The following is a 21,474-nucleotide window of genomic DNA, read 5'->3' as shown; positions in this document are numbered from 1 at the left end:
AAAGATAAAAGATCTCTCTTCAATCAAGGCTGGGTTCAGAAGAAGGTTAAACCAAAACGTCATCGGGAAATACCATCTAAATGTTTGTCTTGAGAAGGTTGGGCTTGTTCTCTGACCCCATGAGAGAACTATCTCTCGAATCATCTCCCCAGTTCAATTCAGTAACAAAAAAATGTGTTAAGGTGTGACTTTCAACAATCCCAGCAAAAGTCTCATTTCTTTTTATTAGCTTGATTGGGTTACATAACTGTCCCTGAACAGATTCACTCTGGCCAGGAGAATGTAATATTCTAATTAGCCAGACTGAGTATCATGAATTTTATTTTTTTAATAACATCTTTATTGAAATATAATTCACATACCATAAAATTCACCCCACATGAACTCTTTGGAAGTAGAATACTGAATGAATACCACCTAGAGCACCTGGACTGAAAATTCAGGAGGCAAGCTCTCCTAGAACAAAATTCACACTGTTATTAAAAGAAGGGTAAAAGGAGTGTGGCCACCAAAAACTGAGTTTAAGTAATGTGAACCTATTTTCTAAGGATCCCACCTGACATATTACAGCTTTGCAAGGTTCACTCCTGGGTTATCTCCTGGGTTGTTCCCCACATAAAACATCCTATGAGATTTGGCCCAAGACAACTTACTCATTGCTTTTCTACAAATGTTTAAAATGTCTTAGGTCCCAGGTTTATATCCACAACTCTACCTGGTTCCATGTTTCCTGTATTATTGACACAAGCTAAAAAAAAAGTCTTATGAAATTCCTTATTTAATACTCACTTTGGGGGCACCTTGGTAGCTCAGCTGTTTGAGTGTCCAACTCTTGGTTTCTGCTCAGGTCATGATCTCTGCATTGTGAGATTGAGCCCCACCTTGGGCTTGATGTAGAGTGCCCAGCGTGCTTAAGAGATTCTCTCTCTTTCTCCCCCTCCCCCCTCTACCCCTTCCCCCACCGTGCAACTGGCGACGGCATGTGCGCCCTCTCTCTCTCAAATAAATAAATTTTTTTGAGGAATAAACAGTTTTATAATGTTGTTTTAATAAACAGCATTTAATGGGCTCAGACCAGGAATCCGTGGATCTTGAGGTCCTCTGAATATTTATCAGTTTTCCTCTCTACATTCTTTCCGGTCTGTATCTGTAACCTCATGAACAGTTTTTTCTTCTGGTAATGGGTCTTGGCCTTCCCCTTCCTCTTCTCCTCCAGGGTGGCTGCCACTCCCTGGTATTTCCAACCAACCTCGTGAGCCAGGCGCCCCAGGAAAGCCAACTTCCCTGTAGGCTTCATGTGCACCGCTGTGAGGGCAGCAGGAAGCACCATCTTCTTTTTCCTGTCATAAGGTGGTGGGATCCCATCAAACACCTTGAGGTGACCCAGGGCAGCCTGGCCTCTCTTGGTTCTGTGAGGCAGCAGGCCTTGCACTGTCTGCCAAAAGACGCGGCTGGGTGCTCAGAAGTGGTGGGTGCCATGGGATGGGCTGGTGTTCATGTGCTTGTGGAGGAAGGCCAGGTACTTCAATTTGTTTCTGTAGAAATTGCCAGAAATGTTGATGCCCTCATAGTCCATGAATACGCCTTCTGACCTAGGAACACCTGTTTGACCATGATGGCTGCCAGGTGGCCCAGGAGATGACCTGGCCATCCAGGACCAGGGCCATCCTGCCCCTCTGCCATCTTCGGGAGCTGCCTGGGAAAGTTAAATAAAGTCTTTTGGCTCAGTCACTCATAGACTGGGTCTATGGCTCAGCTGGTTTAGCATTGGACTCTTGATTTCAGCTCAGGTCTTGATTTCTGGGTGGTGAGTACAAGCCCCACATTGGGCTCCACACTGAGCATAGAGCCTATTCAAGAAAAAAAGTGGTGGGGTGCCTGGGTGGCTCAGAGGGTTAAGCCTCTGCCTTCGGCTCAGGTCATGATCTCAGGGTCCTGGGATGGAGCCCCACATTGGGCCCTCTGCTTGGCAGCGAGCCTGCTTCCTCCTCACTCTCTCTGCCTGCCTCTCTGCCTCCTTGTGATCTCTGTCTGTCAGGTAAATAAATAAAATCTTAAAAAAAAAAAAAAAGAAGAAGAAAAGAGTGGAAACTCTCTCCCCCCGCCACCACCAAAAAAAAAAAAAAACAGAAATATCCCTGTGTCAGAACAAAAGGAACATCAAAGGGAAATTTTTTTTTCAGATTGTTTGCTTCTCATTTTCCCATGACACCTGTAGTAAAGTCCCTTTTATTCACTATCGGTTTATGCAAGTAAATTCTTGAAGGAGATGAGGACCAGGACACAACTGCTATCTAACTCCTGACAAATGGTAGCAATAATTGTCTTTATTATTCATGACAACCATAACAAATGGCGCCTTTTCTTCCCCCATGAGAATGCTAATGTAGCCGCCTTCCTCAGGTAAAATAGATTTCTTTTCACCTGCTTCCTGGCAGAACATAGCTCAGGACCCCCAATTATGAGACGGACCCATGGCTCCGTCTGCGTCCCATGTGAGCAGGGACACTCTCTGAGGTAATGACAAGGAAGCTGAAGTCTAGAATAAGAAGCCAAGGGAGAGATGGAGTGGGAGGAAGCACGAGAGAGCATTCCAGACAGAGCCAACAGCAGCTTCAAAGGCTCCAAGGTGGGGAAAAGGACAAGGGAGAGTAGAACTTATGAGTGGGCAGAGAATGGTCAGGGATGAGAAACAGAGACCACCTATGCTAGGCCTTCTATACTACTCACCATCAGGGGAGGCTTACTGCCCTCAAGGAACTCGTCAGGGATTACAGTGTCAAACTTCCTGATGCTCAACATTGACTAAAGCTTGGTTGACAGATACAATATTAATAAAGGATTGCCTTCAGGGTATGGAGCACATGCTTGTCTCTAAAAATCTATCCGTCAGTTAAGTCAGAAGAACTTAGAGCCGGACTGCACTGTTGAAGGAACTGTGACTTAATGCCACACAGCCAAATTAAGGGACACATGGCAGCTGGTATCAAGATGACTCCCATGATGCTCGTCTCTCTCCATTCTCCTCCAACACTGAATCTGGCTGAGAAGACACTGAGGAAATGACACTATGTGATTTCTGAGGCTCAGACATAAAAGATATTGTAGCTCCCAACACTTTTTTCTTGGATCATTCACTCTGTGGAAGTCAGTGGTCACGTCATGAGGTCAATCAAGCAGCCTTATGGAGAAGTCCACATGGGAAGGAACTGAAGTATCCTCCCAGTCATGGCGCCAGTCGGCCAACCATGAGAGTCCACCATCTTGAAGTGAGCCCTCCAGTCCCAGTCAAGCCTTCAGATGACTCTCGCCCTGGCTGACATCTTGATTACAACAACAGGAGACATCCCAAACCAGAACCACCCAACTAGGCGGCTCCTGAATTCCTGATCCACCAAAAAGGCATGATATGATGAATGTTTATTGTTGATTTAAACCAATACTTTTTGGTGTTTTGTTATGCGGCAGTAAACTAAAGCAGACATGATAAGAAACAATCCTAACATGCTATTTGCTACAATGATAATAATGAATTTTGGCAAGTTACTTGAACTTGCTACACCTCAGTTTTTTTCCTGTTGTGACTATTATTTTTTAAATTTTAATTTTAACCAAATATGCTTCTGCTCCCATTTTTCAAAATCAATTAGCAACACAATGATCCCGAAACCTGGATATTATCCTTGACTGATTTTATCCTCATTCCTCACCTTCAATCTAATCATTATGTCCTAATGATTATATCTACTGAGTACTTTCAGACTATTTTCTTTATCCCATATCTTAGTTCAGGCCTCCATCAAATCCCATCTGGACTATTAAATATACCTCTAAATTGTTTCCTGCCTCTAATCTTATTCCTCTCAAAACTCTTTCTTACACTGCAACCAGTGGCCCACCTATAACCCAAATATGATAAAGCCATTATCTGGTGGAAAACTTCCCCCAGCCCTCTGACAACTCCATAAAGTCCGATCTCCTCAGCATTACCAGTAACGCCTGTCAGGATCTGGCCTTTGCCTGCTTCTCCTCTTAATAACATGTGTCTCAAGTGTCAGTTCTCTTATTTGTTGTCTTTGTTGTCTCTGTTCCACAGCATTGATTTTTCTTAAGAGTTTGGTGGTTCTTGCTTTTATTTTTTCTCTCTTGCTAATATTTGTTTGTGGGTCTAGATTCAACAGCTTATTTCCATGCCCAAATCAGGCTTTCTGGTCACCTATCCCAGTGAGTTTACATTTTGATTTGTTTTATGGGCGGGGGGGGGGGGGGTAGCTAGTGAGTGATGGGGAGGAGCAGAAGGAGAGAGAGAGAGAGAATCTTAAGCGGGCTCCATGCCGGGGAGTCTGACGCAGGGCTCAATCTCATGACCCAGAGACCATGAGCTGAGCCGAAACCAAGAGTTGGACCCTGAACCACCTGAGCCACCTGGGCACCTCAGTGGGCTCAAGTTTTGATTACAGAACACTGATTCTGACGATTGTAGGTGAGAGGTGAATCGTGTGACAAAGTGTGGGGACAGCCACACTCTGAGAGGAGACATTAAAGGCACTGCACAAAAATAAACGGTTAAAGAATTCATAGGTGCCTTTTCCACTCAGGCTAGGCACTTGGTCCTGGCACAGCGAGATCTGTACCCTCTCGACATATGCTCCCATTGCTAACCCCATTCAAACCCCAAAGAAACGCTTCTCTTCACCTTGTGTCTGCAACCTTGAAACAAAAAGAGACTAACCTGTCCCAGTGCCATGGAGGTTTGTGAGTTGTGCCCTATCGAGTTCAGAAATAGGTACTGTTTCAGCAGGGAAGATTTGACAGGTAGAATCACTGAAGGAAGAGAAAATACAAATTAATTTTCATGACAAATCCTTCCTCTCAAGATGAATGCAATAGTTTCTTATATAATGAAGAATTATTCTCTAAGGAGGCTGAACATCCGCTTTCTCGCTTGCCTTTGTGAATCTGGAGGTTCTCTTGAATTAGCCACTATTTAAAGATATTTATTTATTTATTTGAGAGAGAGAGAAAATGAGAGAGAGAGAGAGAGAGCGTAAGAGGAGAGAGGTCAGGGGGAGAAGGAGACTCCCTGCCGAGTAGGGAGCCCCGTATGGGACTCGATTCCAGGACTCCAGGATCAAAATTAGCTCAATATTTGAAACACTTGTACATGACAGCTGAATAAAATTTAACAAGGTTGAATAATTCATATTGCTTTTAAATTTCTATACATATGTTTAGAACTTAATAGGCGTGTAACATGATGCTGATTCTTTCTATTGACAACTAGATGGACAGTGAAAACTAAAATTTTAACTAGCTTTTGGTGTATTTTATTTAAAAATTAATAATGGTTAAATGAAATTTTTAAAAATTAAATTTAAATTTCAGCTCTAAAATAATTTGAGTAAAAAATCCAATACTCATAAACTTTGTAGTTTGTCATTTAATTCTGACAACTGAAAATATTTTAGAAGAAAACAGCATTTTTGAAAATGTATGAAAAATAATGATCACATTTACTTTAATTTACACATTTTGATAAATGCAATGTAAATTTTGTACATCTTAAAGATTACATTTTATTTTTACTGGTTTCTGCTCAGTTCATGCTTTCAGAGTCATGGAATCCAGACCTGTGTTGGGCTCTGTACCGAGCATGGAGTCTGCCTGAGTTTATCTCTTTCCCTCTGCACCCCCACACCTCTTTCTCTCTCAAATAAATAAATAAAATCTTAAAAAAATTTTAAAAATATGTTTTCTTATTCAGGAGAATTTGTAAAAGTAGAAAGATAATATATATACATGTACATGTACATATAAAATATATGTACAGAGAGAGAGAGCAAGTGTTTATGGAGATAGCTTATTCTTAGCTGGGGCCCTATACCTATCCCCTAAAAAATAGTTGGGTTTTTTTTTTTTAAAGATTTTATTATTTATTTATTTATTTGAAAGAGAGAGAGAGAGAGCACGTGTACAAACAAGCAGAGCAGCAGGCAGAGGGAGAGGGAGAAGCAGACTCCCCACTGAGCAGGGAGCCTGATTTGGGGCTCGATCCCAGCATGACCTGAGCCAAAGGCAGATACTTAACCAACTAAGCCACCCAGGCACCCCCTTCTCTTTAGAGAGTAGTGTTCATGACTTTAGTTTGGAATTTACCCTCCTGCATAATCTTGGCCAAAGTCTAGACTCACCAATGGCTCCCCCTTGGCTTTCCAACCCACAATTCTAACTTGGACCCTTCCCTGACAGGCTTAGGAAAAAACATCCTCAGGCCTTTATTCTGGAAGCAAACTCTTGGCTAGCAGCATGGGGAGGGAAGGGAAATCCAAGAAATCCAATGATCTGTTCCAGGTCAGATCATTCAATAATTGTAATAATGCCGTGTCCAGGCTTTTCTCTTTTCTCCTATTTATTGACAATGAACTTGGGGTTTCCTTAGGAAAATCTTTTCTTACCCTTGAAATATCACTGGAAGTGACCCTCTCCTGTATGTATTTTGGCTACAGTTTCTCTGTCTTATTTCTTTGTTAATCTGATGCTATCAGTGGTCTATTTTCCAGGAATTCTTTAACTCTTTTATCTGCTGCCTACAGCCCTTCTTAGATTTTTAGTGTCATGAATTAACTGCTTTTAAAATATCTCTCTTGACATTCCAATGGGCATATGCACAGGAAGGGAAATCATTGTTTGTGTTTAGCATGTCATCTTAATTCCAATATGTTTACTGACATTTTTCATCTCATTGCCTAGAGCTTGTGACCTTTAGCGATACCAAGACGCTGGAGTTTTCTGCACGCACACGTGGCTGGGCCATGCTTTATGCCTTTGGTGGAGTGATTTTCTCTTTTTTCACTCAAAAACTCTTACCACCTTTCTTGCTCTGGTGAACTCTTACTTATCCTTCAGAACTCAACCCAAAGCACTCTTTTCTCCAGGAAAGAACTAACCAACCAACTAAATAAAAAAATAAAATAAAATTTCTGAGACATCTCACCTTGGGTTAAGCCCCACTTTCCCTGACATCTGTGTACAGTATATCTCTGAGGTTGCCAGATAAAATATTTGAGGACCACTTCTACTAAAAATTGTCTATTGTTGATCTGAAACTCGAATTTAACCAGGCATCCTGTTTTTGTTTTTCTTTTCCGAATCTGGCAACACTAAACATTTCCTCACTCGTTATACTGTATGGGATTTATCTGCTGACATGTGTACCTCTCCCTTGGGTACTGAAAGTTTCTTACAGGAAGGAACCATGTCTTTTTTTTGGTGGGGAGTTAGTGCAGTGGGAGTGTGGCATGGAAACCATATCTTTTTTTTTTAATCTCTGTATCCTTAGTGGCTGACACATTGTGTGACTAGGCTATATTCCTTAGGCTCTTTGGGTGGCAAGTAATGGAAACAACAAACCCAAGCCCAATTAAGCAACGAAACATTTATTGTAAGGAGAATTCCTGGGCAGCTGGCTGCGGGAAGCATATGGAACTGATTGCTCTCTTCATTTCTTATCCCTGCTTCTCCAAAGTGCTAGAATCCTCACTTCTCTCATTGCAGTGGCTTTCTCTGCTACTCTGTGCATGGGGTGGATGACTATACAGTACTACAGAATGGTTACATGATCAATGCTCCATCAACATTTGCTGAATTGAATGACTTTTGTTGTTTATGACATTTACACAGTGTTATTTCTGTGAAGATTCTCAGAGAAACTGTGATTTCAGGATCTTAGAACCGAGGAATAGCTAGGACTTCTCCTGAGCCCTGGTTTGCTTTATCCTATAAACCCTGAACCATGTGACTGTTTGCTCTTTTTTTTTTTTTTAAAGATTTTTATTTATTTATTCGACAGACAGAGATCACAAGTAGGCAGAGAGGCAGGCAGAGAGAGAGAGGAGGAAGCAGGCTCCCTGCTGAGCAGAGAGCCTGATGAGGGGCTTGATCCTAGGTCCCTGAGATCGTGCCTGAGCTGAAGGCAGAGGCTTAACCCACTGAGCCACTTAGGTACCCACTGAGCCACTCAGGTTTCTCTCTTTGTCTTTGTTCTAAAGATGTTGGAGTTGAATTAGTTTTTCTTTTCTAGCAAACAGGCAGCGCTCAATAGATGCATCATGCTTGCTAATCTCATCGCTATCTACATATTATCTTTAAGACAACTCTCATTTTATGTTCTCTTTCTTTCTTTATTTCTTTTTTTTTTTGTTTAATAATCTTTGTGCCCAACATGGGGCTCAAACTCACAACCCCAAGATCGAGAGCTGCAATCTCTACTGACTGAACCAGCCAGGTTTGTCTCTTTTTTCATCTCTTAATTGCCTCTCTAATTTGTTTTCTTGTTTGTTTTTTAACTTAACTATTGTCAATGTGCTGTACATTACATCCCCAGAACTTATTTACTTTATAAATAACCCCCTTTCAAACCCCTTCACCCAAGTCACCCACCTCCCCACCTCCTGCCTCTGGCAACCACCAGTCTGTCTCTGTGTCCTCGAGTCTGGTTTTTTCCAGATTCCACGTGTAAGTGAGATCATAACTGTATTTGTCTTTGCTTGTCTAACTCATTTCACTTAGCAAAATGCCCTTACATGCCATGCAGGTTGTTGCAAACGGCAGAATTTCCTTCTTTGTTAAGGCTGAATAACTTTATGGCTAAATATATATCACACTTTCTTAATCATTCATCCATCAGTGGGGGGACTCTTGGAGATTTCCATGTTTTGGCTATTGTGAACAATGCTTCAGTGAGCCTGAGGATGGATATGTTTTTTTTTTTTTTTAAGATTTTATTTATTTATTCGACAGACAGAGATCACAAGTAGGCAGAGAGGCAGGCAGAGAGAGAGGAGGAAGCAGGCTCCCCGCTGAGCAGAGAGCCCGATGTGGGGCTTGATCCATCCCAGGATCCTGAGATCATGACCCCAGCTGAAGGCAGAGGCTTAAGCCACTGAACCACCCAGGTGCCCTGCATATGTATTTTCAAGACAGTGATTTCATTTCCTTCAGATAAATACGTAGAAGCGGAATTGCTAGATCATATGGTAGTTCTATTTTTAATTGTTTGAGGAAACTCCATACTGTTTTCTGTAACGGCTGTGCCAATTTACATTCCCACCAGCAGTGCAAAAGTCTTCCCCTCACTAATTTGTTTTTCAGCTGATTTTATTTAACGGCACTGTATGAAAAGAATATGAATTAGTAAGGAAAGGAAGCAAACACTCCCAATATTCTTGATCTACTCCTTCTCACAGAGCAAATACCAACTTCCTTCATTTGGATGGTTCTGAAATGAGCAGTTTATGTTTTCAGGAATCATCATATGATCTGATCCCCACATCCCTGCCATTCTGGCATTTCTCTTTATGGTTTTAGAAGAAACTCAGCACATATTCACCTCTCACCTTTCAAAGCATAATGTGAGTCAAGTACTCAACGCTCCAGTAGGTTGTTAAAATACCTCTGGGAATCTTTTTTTTTTTTTTTTCAACCAGCTTAAAACACTCTTCTTCTACCATCTTAAAATTTACGCTATTGGGGCACCTGGGTGGCTCATGCGGTTAAAGGTCTGCCTTTGCCTCGGGTCATGATCTTAGGGTCCTGGGATCGAGCCCTGCCTCAGGCTCCCTGCTCAGTGGGGAGCCTGCCTCTCCCTCTGCCCCTGCTCACATGTGGGCACTCTCTCTTTCTCTCAAATAAATTAATAAAAATCTTTGGAAAAAAAAATAAAACTTACGCTGTTTTCCTCGGGTCTTCAAAAACGTTGACTCTTGGAAGAGGCCCTTTGTCTAGTGGTGGCAGAGCTGAAAAATGAGGCACAGGAAGAGTTACTGAAAGCCAAAACAGAGCCAGGAGAAGGGTCTTTGTAGTAATACCTGAATCTGTGCAAAAAAACCCCCACGGCTGGCATCAGAATTTTCCTGAACAGTCTGGAAAGCCTCCTTAATTGTGCTGCTACAGAATTAACTTTGGGAGGTTGCCTCAAAACCACTCTATTTTGGATAATTGAAGCCAAAGAAACTTTTTTTTTTTTTTAAAGATTTTATTCATCCATCAGAGAGAGAGAGGGGGAGAGAGCGAGCACAGGCAGACAGAATGGCAGGCAGAGGCAGAGGGAGAAGCAGGCTCCCCGCCGAACAAGGAGCCCGATGTGGGACTCGATCCCAGGACGCTGGGATCATGACCTGAGCCGAAGGCAGCTGCTCAACCAACTGAGCCACCCAGGCGTCCCAGAAACTTTATTTTTATACTTAACTTTGAGAGTTAAGGCTTTCTTGTGTTCATGCAGTATCCTGAAAGTGGTCCAGGGCATGGCAGCTTTGAGGGGTGGGAGAAGGGAGAGGATGGTTTCTTTTATGTCACCCCCTTGCCCTTGTAAGGAAAACAGTCACCCTAAAACAAGAGAAGCCTTCATAAATAACGTAGAATTCCATTATAAGGTTAGCACTCTCTATTTCAGTTATGCCAAATAATTGCCAAAAGAAATAGGAGAGGAAAATATTGGTAGTTTTTCCATCAAGAGAGTATCTTTGTAATTTTAATTTAAGAAGCTAAATAATTAAAAGATGAAAATATGTATATTTCCTGAAAATGTTCATACATTCCCACTACGTATTTTCCACCCAAAGTGCAATAAACAAGATAGAAAAAGGAAGGTTTTAAACTGAGTTGGGTGGGTATTTCCACAAATATTTAATAGAATATTGCTTTATTGTCTCTGTTCTTCCGTGAAGCACGTACCGTGATGTCCAGAATGGAAACAGCAAGGACCAAGATACCACCTCCTAACACTGGGTGGTGGGAGGGAATCGGGCTTGGGGGACTGGCAGGGTGGGACAGCTGTATTTAAGCCGAGGTCCCACAGACTGTGATAGCCCGAGACACAGGGGGCCCCAGAGAGGGCAGGAGTAAGAGAGAGCAAAGATGCTGCGAAGTAAGCTGTGGAATTTGGAGGTGAGCCGAGACAAGAAGGAATAAGGCAGCAAGAATGGCTCAGGAAGGTCTTTCTCACTCCAGCCTCTCCCACTTCCTGGTATTTTCATGAAATTACCGTGGAAGTGGGGCACCTGGGTGGCGTAGACAGTTGAGCAGCCCGCTCTTGACTTTGGCTCAGATCATGATCTCAGGGTCCTGGGATGAACCCCACATTGTCGGGCTCCGTGCTCAGCGGGGACCCTTCCGTCCCCCTCCCTGCTCATGGGCGTGCATGTGTGTGTGCTCTCTGTCAAATAAATAAATCTTTAGGGAAAAAAAAGAGAAAGAAATGACTATGAAAGCAGTAGAACACACAGGGCAGATCGCTGTTCGTCAACTCTTCCTGCTGCACCAGGCTCTCCCCTGTCGGCACCTCTCCATGAGCAAGTGGAGCCTGGGGCCTTTGAGAAGGTGGCTGGACATCGCTGGACAGGGCCTCGGAGGAGAAGCAGCTTTCATCAAGGACAGTTCCTAGCCCTCTGTCTGCACCCAACAGCACTTCAGAGAAGGGTTAAGCACAGCACTCTATAGGCCTGGTGTAGTAAAACTAAAATTTTCTGTCTCCTTGCTTCTCTTCTTCTTCTTTTTTAACATTTCTGATTTCTTGGCTTAGAAAAAAAATAATTGTAAAGCTTTGCCTTTCTCTTAATTCTACCAAATTCTCGACGTTTATCTATCAGAGGTCTTTACTGCAGCGCACAGCAAGCTAAAGAAAAAAAAGATGACTTGAACCTGCGGTGTGTTATTCCTCTCTATTAATGAGCAATATGATGGGCTGTGAAATACCCCGTTTGGTATTCTGAAGACCAGTTCATTGTCAAAGACCCGGTCGGTCCCTTACCTGATCTCTTCTTGGGCATTTTGGGGTTCAATGTTAAAAACATTTTAGATGATGTAATAATTTTACATTTAAACAGGTACATAGTAGCATGAAAGTTTTGATACTTAATAATAAAACAAGACCTGTGAATTCACCAAGGTAAGGTAAGCACAATTGATATTGATTGATATTGTCTTTCTGGATCCTGTTTGGTGTTGCATGTCAAGGGTCATCCCAGATCCTGTTTGGTGTTGCATGTCAAGGGTCGTCAACAAACCCCAGGTGACCTAGATTTTCTTCTATATCCTTTTCACATCGTATGGATTTGTGTTTCATATATTTAGGCCTACGATTCATTTTGAGTTAATTTTTGTGAAAGATGTGAAGGCCATGTCAAGATTCTTCTTCTTCTTCTTTATTTTTTATTTTTTTAAAATTTTACATGTGGTGAATCTTACCATTCTCTTACCATTGACTACAAAATCTGTTCTTACTCCATTGAGTTGCTTTTGTGCCTTTGTCAAAGATCACCTGACTATGTTCTCATGAATTTATTTCTGGACCCTCTATTTTGTTCTCCAGATCCATTTGTCTATTCTTCCACCAGTGCCATACTGACTCGATTACTATAGCGTGACGGTAAGTCTCCAAGCTGGATAGCCTCAATTATCCCACTTTGTTCTTCAGTATTGTGCTGGTTATGCTGGGAATTTTGCCTTTCCATATGAACTTTAATTACCCACTTTTGCTGCTATCCACAAAATAACTTGCTGGGATTTGTTTGCAACAAATTCCTTCAATATTTATCTGTCTGAGAAAGTTCTTTTTTTTTTTTTTCCTTTTTACTTTTGAAGGATAATTATTCTGGATATACGATTCTAGGTTGCTAATTTTTTCTTTCAACACTTTATCATCAACACTTTAAACATTTCAAGTTACTCTCATCTTGCCCACATGATTTCTGAAAAGTTCAATGTAATACTTACTCTTCCTCTCCTACAAATAAGGTTACCACTCTTTAGCTTATTTCAAGATCTCCTCTTTGTCTTTGATTTTTGACAGCTTGTATATAATGTACCAAGATATGGATCTGTTTTCCTCCTCGATCCTATAAGCTTCCTGGATTATGGTTTGGTGTTTGTTGTTACTTTTGGAAAGTTCTCAGCCATTATTATTCTTTTTTTTTTTTTTTGCCATTATTCTTTTTAATTAAAAAAATTCCCATATAATCAAGATACAGTGCTCTATTAGTTTCAATCATTATTACTTAGAGTTTTTCTTCTGCTCCATTCTCTCCTTCTCCTTCTGGTATTCTTACTGAATATATGATGCAACTTTTTATATTCTCCTACTCTTCTAGGATCATCTGTTTCTTTCTTTCTTTTTTTAAAGATTTAATTAATTAATTTATTTGACAGAGAGATCACAAGTAGGCAGAGAGGCAGACAGAGAGAGAGGAGGAAGCAGGCTCCCCACTGAGCAGAGAGCCCTATGTGGGGCTTGATCCCCGGACCCTGGGATCATGACCTGAGCTGAAGGCAGAGGCTTAACCCACTGAGCCACCCAGGAACCCCAGATCATCTATTTCTTTTTCTCATTCTCTTTTTGTTTTTCAGCTTGAGAAGTCTCTAGTGACCTATCTTCAAGCCCAGTGATTCTTTCCTCAACCATGTCTAATCTACTAATGGGTCCATCAAAGATGTACTTCATTTCTGTTACAAGTGTTTTCAATTTCTAGCATTGCCTTTTTAAAAAAATTATTTATTTATTTGAAAGAGAGCATGAGTGGGGGTGGGCGGGTAGAGGAAGAGGGAGAAGCAGGCCCCCTGCTCAGAATGCTGACACAGGGCTCAATCCCAGGACCCTAGGATCATGACCTGAGCTGAGTGTAGACACTTAACCAACTGAGCCATCCAGGTGTCCCTCTAGTATTTCCTTTAGATTCTTTCTTAGAGCTCCCATCTCTCTGCATACATTGCCCATCTGTTTTTGTATTAAGGCCCACTTTTTTACATTAAAGCCCTTCCATGTTAATCATAGTTATTTTAAAATCCCAGTCTCATAATTCTCAAACTGAGTCTGGGTCTGATGTCTCTTCAAACTTTATTCTTTTTGTCTTTTAACATTCCTTGTCTTTTTTCTTTTTTCTTTTGGCCAGAAGTCAGACATTAGGTTTAGGATAAAAAGACCTGAGGTAGAGAGGCCTTTAGCATGAGCTTTTGTGTTTATCTGCTTAGGAGTCCTGTAGTCTGTGGTGCTATTTCCTATAGCTGTGGTGTCAGTGGCTAAAATTTCCTCTTGTGTCCTTGTTTTTGTCTTTCCTGATGTCTTTCAGTTTTCCTAGAGACCCTCCCTTTTAGATAAAGGCTGTGGTTTACAGGTCTTTCCATTGTAGTTCCCTATTATTATACACAGTCCTGCTGATGTGGTGGTAAGGTGTGGGAGATGGAAAGCATCCTATAATCCTATGATTGTGTATCATTCTTTCAGTGTCCCTGGACTGAGACCTCCACCAGGATCTCAGGTATTTTTGTTGTTGTTGTTGTTTGTGTTTCTTCATTTTTTTTTTCCTGCCCCTTAGGTGGGACAGGAAGACTAGAAGTGGCTGGAATTGGGTATGTCCTTTTCCCCACATCATTTAGGCTCTGACTAAACTGTTTTCCTCAAGAGCAGGCCTTTGTTAAGGAGACTAGAATGCTCTGGACATATTTCAAAATAGCTAGTTTTCCCCTCCGCCTGCTAGAAGCAGAAAGGAAACATTCTCTGACCTTCACTCAGAACCTGGTGGGAAGGAAAAACTGGTATAAGTGGGAAGCATCCTCCTAAGACTGGGTCCTCAGGGGACTTTTATCTTGATGCTCAGACCCCCACAATTAGTCACTTGATTTTTAGGTTTTCATACTATTTGCTAGTTCCAGTGGCCATTTGTGTTCTGGGTATGCTCTGGTTCTCTGTATTTCCCTTTCTGTCCAGTTTTCAGGGCAGGGATTTGTTCCGGATCTCAATTTTCTGATGAATCCAAGGAGAATTGTTGATTTTCACATTGTTCTACTTTATTCTTGCTCTGAGACAACATCCACACTCTTAACATGTTGGACCAGAAACCACCCACTACCTTCTTTTGTACAGCTGTGAGCTGAAAACAATTTTTCACATTTTTTAAATGGTTGAAAAGAATAAAAAGAGAATATTATTTCACGACTAGTAAAAATTACATGAATATCAAGTGTTAGGACCCATCATTGTTTTATTAGAATACAGCCATGCTCACTTATGCACCTGCTGCTTCTGGGCACTTTCATGCTGCACAGGCAAACGGAATGGTTTGACAGAGACCTTGAGGTCACAGTGCCTGAAACATTTATTATCTGGCTCTTTACAGAGGAGAAAAAAAATCTAATTCCTGCTCCCTATCGCTTAATTTTTTCTTTCCTTTTCTTTCTTTCTTTTTTTTTTTTTTTAGATGTTTTATTCAAACTGCAATGTCACCTTTTGGAGTGTCCCTCCTTTTTAAAAAAAGATTTAATTTATTTATTTGACAGACAGAGCGAGAGAGCACAAGTGGGCCAGGAGATTGGGGGGAGTAGAGGGAGAGGGAGACACAGACCAGGAGCCTGATGTGGAGCTCCATCCCAGGACCCTGGCATCATGACCTGATCTAAAGACAGATATTCAACCATCTGAGCCACCCAGGTGCCCCTTAATATTTCTTTATATATTTTTAAATCTCTTTTTCTCCCTGTGCTACATTCTTGGTAATTTACTTTCCAGTTTTTTATAACCTCCTTAGCCGTATCTAATCTGCTGCTTTAGCCATCATTCCCAACCCCCTTTTCTTCCACAATTTTATTTAAAAGTTTTAACATTGTATTTTATCCTTTCTCTAATCGATGTGGCAGGTTTTGATCAACTCTTACTAAGCTTTGAGTAAGTAATTTCTGTGATACCATCTTTTATTTCTTTACACATTTTATGTATGTTTATTCTATATTCTGTACCTGATAATTCCGTTTGAATCCCTTGACGTCTAAATCTGAGGTCCCTGCTTCTGCTCCTGGTGCTGGATCGTTTCCTTACGTATTTGATGATCTTTGATTGTGATCTCAGATTTGGTAGATCAAGTCTGTGGTCCTATTTAAGGACCTGTCCAGAGAGGATTTTGCTCTGCTGGAAGCCAGGGGATGATTAGCACCTGGAGCACTAGAGCCTTCTTCCAATTTCTCTGGCTTAATCTGAGAATCTGAGGTTCAGTGCTCCAATTTTTCTCTGTTGACCCATGATGTTGCAACATCTTTCCCTCCATTCCAGCATCAGTATTGGCAACTAAATTGGTGACTGTCTTTAGGTACACCTCGCTTTTCCATGTGCATGCTCCTCCATTTTTTTTTTTTCCCCTGCTCAGTTTTCTTTTTTATTCTCCTAGCCAATTAGGAATTTCCTGTAGTCTCAGCAATTTTTTTTTCTATGCAATCTCAATGTTTTATAACAGGAGGGTTTCCTGGCTATCTAATCTGCCATATTGGTAGGGCGGAAGTCCTATCCAGTTCTTTGTTCTACCCTTATGATTAATTTTGGCCCCCACTTGTTAGTTTATCTACTTCCTAGGACAAGGTAAAGGAGTTATTTCCATACTTTCCACCTTCACCTTTCCTTAGTGACAGCTCGGTGTCTGCCCATGTCTTCAGCACTTATTTTATCCCCTTAACAGACACCCAAGCTCAGAGTCAATAAAGATGGTATCTTCTCTTCGACCAGAGAAACACCCATTCTTTGGTTTCTTGCCAAGGACAGAATTTAGCTGTGGCTCTTTTCAAGCATCTTAGCTCTCCTGCCTCCTCCCATTTCTAAACACACACAACATCTATTCTCAGCCCCAACCTACTTAAACACAATCTCTTTGTTGACATGGTTCAATTTTTATTCACTGATGTCATTATTTCAGGTCCTTCCTGTGGAACCACAATGTTCTTTCTTGCTCTTTGGGTCTCCACAGAATATGGCTTAAAGCTAAGTGCTTTTCTTCCTCAGTTTACATCATGGCGCATAGCTTGTCCTGTCACTTTTAGGTTGGTTAGTTACTTCTGTCCTTGTCGCCATCAGTTATGAATAGCTTTAGATGAACTAGATGAGGTATAGGAAAATACCCTGTAAACTATAAAGCTCTGTACAACACTAAGGATAATTCAGGGATAAGACATACAATATAGTTTAGGTGTTAGCTGAGGCAAATGTCCTGACTTTGGTTATTTGAAAAAACTGTCTTAAGTTCTTCTGAAGCTGAAAAGTGGAGAAAGGGAAGAGAGGTCTGAGTCTTTCAAGGGAGAAATAAGACATCCTATCTAGAAACAGGCACCTCTGAAATGTGGTGTGGAAGAGTAGAAGAAATTATAGTGCTTGTGGACAATCTGGATGAGGAAATCTCAGAAGCTATGTGAATTCAAAATGATGAATTAACCATGACAGCCAGCCTATGGTTCCAGGGCTAAAACTTGGACGAGGCAGGTTTCCGTTGTGCATGCCCGAGTGGGGCAACTAAACCTTATGGACATAGCAGATAGAGCCTTGGACTAGGCTGCTGGAGACTTTTTTTTTTCCCTGATGAAAAAATAAATTGCTGTACTGTCACATGATGAAACCAGTTCCTTCTTAGGAGGTTGCCTTGCAGCTCAAATTCTGTGATGTGATTATCATTACCAGTTGACATGGTTTTGTCTTGAGTCAAAACACCAGGGCTTGATTAATGGTTGGCTTTGTTATTCTTAATTCCCTGGGTTCTAATTCCCATTCCTGTGGTCCTGACTTGTATGTAGGCAGTCCCTGAAGGTGATGAAGGAAAGAGAAGACACAACCTCTCTTTCCCCTCAAAACTACTGCCACCTGTTCCGTGATGTGGTCCATACCCAAGTCGCAAAATCTCCCAACAGAAGCATGAATGTCATTCCTGAGGCACATTTCTGAGAACGTGAGACTTTGTCCCTTCTGTTTCCCATAGCACTTCTCAGACACTTTAGCATCAGGAACTCCAGAACTTTTTAGATAGTGCTCTTAACACACATGAAAAGCATAATCGTAATTTTTAGTGTTAGAAAATACTTTAGAATATTTTAATAAATTGCTCTGTTCGTCTTTCTGCCTTCAAGTCGTAGATTTAAGGGCACCGTGGAAAGTCTTCTCTGTATATTCTACAGATCATCTCAATCTGCTGCTACAAAGGTTACTTTTTTTTAACTTCTGATTGACTCCTGGCTGATTCATTCTCAAAAGCCTGTATGAGAATTCTCACTAAATGTCCCAATGCATGACCTACCATTTACACTTATTGTTTCCCTTCTCAATTCGGGGTTGTTGTCCTGGTTTAGATGGAGGCTCCCCAGTTTCTAGGAGATGAATCCACTGGTTTATTCACATTTGAGTCATGCTTACCCGGGCAATGGACTGTAAGCACCCCCACATCTGGATGCAGAGGTCCAGGGCTGGAAATTACGCCCACACCATCCTGGATCAGAATCTCCCATTTCTGTAAAGCTCTCCAGTAGTAAGGCTACATCCTCTTTCCATTTCTGTTTCTGCCTCTATATCATCTGTCCTTCCAAGTCTTTCAAATATGGCTTCAGAAAGAAAAATTCCTTATTCAAGATCTGGGCTTCAGTATTTACTTCCAGCTAAAACTTGCTTCTCGCCCCAACTAGACTGTAAGCTTCCTCTTGCTGATAGGACCTGTGCCTTCTTCTGTTTGGACTCCAGAAACTACAACAGTGCCTGGCATATAGTAATTGCAGAATCCTTCAGTGACTCAATGAGTTAATGATTTCTCTTAATGGATCCTGAATGAGTGAGTTCAATGAGCTTCTTTATTATTTCCTATCTCTTAATATTCCTGAGACTGACTTCAAACTGTCTCAAGTACAACCCATCTCTACAACAATATTTAGGGTTGCCTGGCTGGCTCAGTCGATTGAACATCTGACTCTTGATTTCAGCTCAGGTCTTCATCTCAGGTTTGTGAGTTCAAGCCCCACGAAGTACCTCTCCTCACTGAGTTGACATTTTAGAAGTAGAGAAACAACAGATATATTAGCTAGTGATGCATGCTTCAAGAAAACATAGAGCCCTCGTATAAAGCACTTAAAAATGGTACCTGGCATTTCAATAGCCTAAAGGTAGAAACTATGCAAACGTCCATTAGCTGATGAATGGATAAACAAAATGTGGTCTATCCACACCATGGAGCATGAGTCAAGCATTAAAAAAAGAATGAAGTACTGACGCATGCTGGGCTGTGGATGAACCTTGAGGACATGACGCTAAGTGAAAGAAGGCAAATACCAAAGGGCATTTATTGTAGGATTCCATTTGCAGGAAATATCCAGAATAGGCCAATCCATATTGAAAGAAAGCAGATTAACATTCCCGGGTACGGGGGGTGGTTTGCTGGGTGCAAGTGTATTGGGTTTGGTAATGGGTATGTGTTTCCTTTTGGGATGATGAAATTGTTCTGGAACTAGATAGTGGTGGTCATTGCACAAGACTGTAAATGTACTGAATGTCACTAATGGTAAATATCACGTTTTGGGTATTTTGCCACATAAAAAAGAAATAGTGCTTGGCAAAATATAAGCATTCAATAAATTCAAAAAGAAAATAACCTAGGGGTGGGCTGGGTGGCTCTATGGGTTAAGCATCTACCTTTGGCTCAGGTCATGATCTCAGGGTCCTGGGATCGAGTCCTACGTCAGGCTCCCTGCTCAGAGAGGAGCCTGCTTCTTCCTCTGCCCCTTTCCCTGCTTGTGCTCTCTGTCTCTCAAATAAATACATAAAATCTTTTATTTAAAAATTACTTGGGTGAAATAAATTATTAAATACATTTTTAATCACTGGAACACTACACAGGCTTTGAAGACCGTGAACATGGTCCGTAAGTGCAAACATGGAAAGATGTCCAAATCTACAGTGAGAAAGAAAAAGAGCTGCAGAGGAGTCTACATGGTACAATTTGTGTTAAAATACACATGCGCACACATGAGTCCTATGCCTGGAAAAAACTGGACTGGAAGTAGATGCATAGGAAAGATGAGGATAGTGGTTTCCTTCGGGGTGAATAGGTTGGAGGGGCAGGGACGGTTTTGTTTCCGTACTTTATACCCTTGCGTATCGATTGATGGCTTGCGTGTGTACGTACCATACGTAATATGCTGGAATTTTAGAGGATGAGCTCAGGGTGAAGAGGGCACGATGGCCATCCAAAGATCCCAGCCTGCTCAGAGGTGGCATTTCCCGGAACATGGAATCCAGGACAAGGGTGGTTAATTACCCATCGTGAGAATTAAAATGTCTTGGCTTCATAACTCGTTATGAAAAATAAAACTGGACTTGCCACGGAGAGTAAAAATCCTTCTGTATCTGAAAGTGGTTTTTGCTGCTGGTCAGAGACGTGGTGACTTCTTCCACTTCCCCAAGGGCCAGGCACACCGCAGGTGCTCAGCAAATGTCCGGGCACTGTTCCTCAAGTCCCACATACAGGTGTGTTCTCAGGCTTTGAGGCCACTTTTCTCCATGCTGAAGCACGTCTTTAAGAATGAAGTTAATGCAGGAACATAAGATACCATTAAGAAAAGCCGTTTACAAGTCTGAACTCTTAAAAAAAATCATTTTATTGATCCTTTACCATACAAAATTTATTCAAATTACACCCATTTGAAGTGATAAGATCACAGCTAGAGAACAGGTTACCCTGTAACAAATCTATTTACAAAATCCATCATAAAAGCTTTTTTTTTTTTTTACATTATATTACATATTTTCTTTTTTTTTTTTTAAACTAGCATACAACACAAAGCTAAACCGATTAGTAGTTTGCCTACTCCCAATTTTGGGAGAAATACTTCCTCTTGACAAAAATCACGTACCCCGTAGGAAAAGAAATTCCCACAATCTGACAATTGCCACTCGACTCACTCTGCAAGCCATGTTCCTTCAAATCCCTCCTCTCACACGCAGGCTGTCATGCACGCATCTGAGTTCTTGTTTTCTTTTTTTCCTGAAAGCTAAAGCTTTAAATACTGCAGTTTTATTTACAGATCTACACTTAAACAACAAAAACGGAAACAAGAACCACAACAACAACAACAACAACAACAACAAAAAAAACCCAGAAACAAAATAGAACAACTCTTAAAAAATTACAAACCCGCTAGAAAATATTCTGGCAGTGTTTACAAATTAATTGCTGTTTTTTTCTCTTTTTTTTTGTACAAAATCGCTAGATAATGAAAGTGTGAGGAGACTACGTATCAACTTAAATAAAACAATCGCTATGCACAGATCTGTACACGTGAACACACACCTAATACTGTTTGACAGCTCATGTGTTGCCCTTTGTACACTTTTTCTTTTGTAAGGCTCACGCAGTCATAATTCGCACACGTGTAACTTTTAGCCATTTCATGTGTGAGCGTTAATAGCAGCAACTCAATGGTACCAGAAAAACCTGCATACTTAGTACTCAAAGTAACACAAATACTGTAGCACTAACCCACTTTGGGTGCCAGAATCTATGTCAGAAAGGAAAAATGGGCGATGCGAACAGAACACAGCATGGACGGCTAATTCACGGACACCAAGCTCAGCCCACTAACTGGAAAAAATCTTATGCATGAAGGAACTCTTAAGACTTATTAGTATTCCTTTCA

General features: G+C 41.3%; 1 pseudogene; it reads right to left on the bottom strand.

Moving 5' to 3' along the window:
- Positions 1 to 1,069: 1,069 nt before the first annotated feature.
- On the bottom strand, positions 1,070 to 20,903 carry LOC116589217 (annotated as a pseudogene).
- Between the last annotated feature and the right edge of the window lie 571 nt (positions 20,904 to 21,474).

Source organism: Mustela erminea, chromosome 4 (assembly GCF_009829155.1).
Source record: "Mustela erminea isolate mMusErm1 chromosome 4, mMusErm1.Pri, whole genome shotgun sequence".
Classification (NCBI taxonomy): domain Eukaryota; kingdom Metazoa; phylum Chordata; class Mammalia; order Carnivora; family Mustelidae; genus Mustela; species Mustela erminea.
Note: the sequence above shows the minus strand (reverse complement) of the source record. Positions and strands in the feature narration are given on the sequence as shown.